The sequence below is a fragment of the Alligator sinensis genome, unplaced genomic scaffold, assembly GCF_000455745.1.
Source record: "Alligator sinensis unplaced genomic scaffold, ASM45574v1 scaffold1520_1, whole genome shotgun sequence".
In the NCBI taxonomy this organism is placed as follows: Eukaryota; Metazoa; Chordata; order Crocodylia; family Alligatoridae; genus Alligator; species Alligator sinensis.
Window position 1 is genome coordinate 199,720 of NW_005842659.1, and position 918 is coordinate 200,637.

Consider the following 918-nt stretch of genomic DNA (forward strand, 5'->3'; position numbering starts at 1 on the left):
CCGGACGCCAGGCCCGAGCCTCCGTGCTGGGAAGCGCCCGCGGCCCCTTCTTTTCTCCTGGCACCTGCCCCGGGTGTGGCCGCGACCCGGGCCCGAGCTCCGCACTGCGGCCCCGCGGGGTGATGAAGCGCCTTCTCTTGGTTTTAAATCTCCTCCCGTGGTCCCTGCGGCGGGCCGGCCTCACAACACGAGCTCAGTGATTCCCTAGCCCAACAGGCCTCCCCGTGGCCAGTGCCCCAACTCCCCTGGCAGCCTCTGAATGAAGACCTTTCCCCCCACCACACCCTCCCTCCATGAATGCCAAAAAGGAAAAAGAGGCTTTCCACTGCCTGCAATTATCACTTTATGATTTCCTCTTTTCTGCCTTCCTCCTCCCTACACTAACACTCAAGTTAATAGAGGCTGTTCCTTCCCAGGGCTGTGTTTGGGGGGGGGGGAGCAGCCTAGGCCCCTGCCTCTGGCCTCCCAGGACCTGGGGCTGCCCTAGCTACTGTGGCTTTTAAAGAGCACTCATTTCTGCACCCTTCCCCCACAGTCATTTATCAATTTACTTCAATTCCTGGCAAGTACCAGGGTTTGGTGCATCTCAGGTTGGTTTGGGGGTGAAGGTGGAGCTACCTGGACCTCTGCTTCCCCTGTGCCTAGGGGCTGAGCACTCCAGGGGCTACTGATTGTCTCTGGCTCAAGCTCCTGCTTTAAGAAAACTTTTGGTTTGAGGTGGCCACTTGAGATGGGTGCCTGGATCCCCGCTTCTGAGTTCATGGGGTGCCATGTGCTCCAGGGGATGCTCAAGGCCTTGACATCTGTTGCCAACAATAAAATAAAACTGACCTGGGGGGTGGGCAAGCTGTGGACATCTTTGGTAGCTTCTCTTCTCTTCCCCCTTTTCTCCCCCTCCCCCCCCCCCCCCACAACAAC

General features: G+C 58.4%; 1 protein-coding gene across 1 annotated transcript in view; it reads left to right on the forward strand.

The window, feature by feature from the left end:
• Nucleotides 1-918, forward strand: part of CENPE (centromere protein E) — a 74,402-nt gene that overhangs the window by 160 nt on the left and 73,324 nt on the right.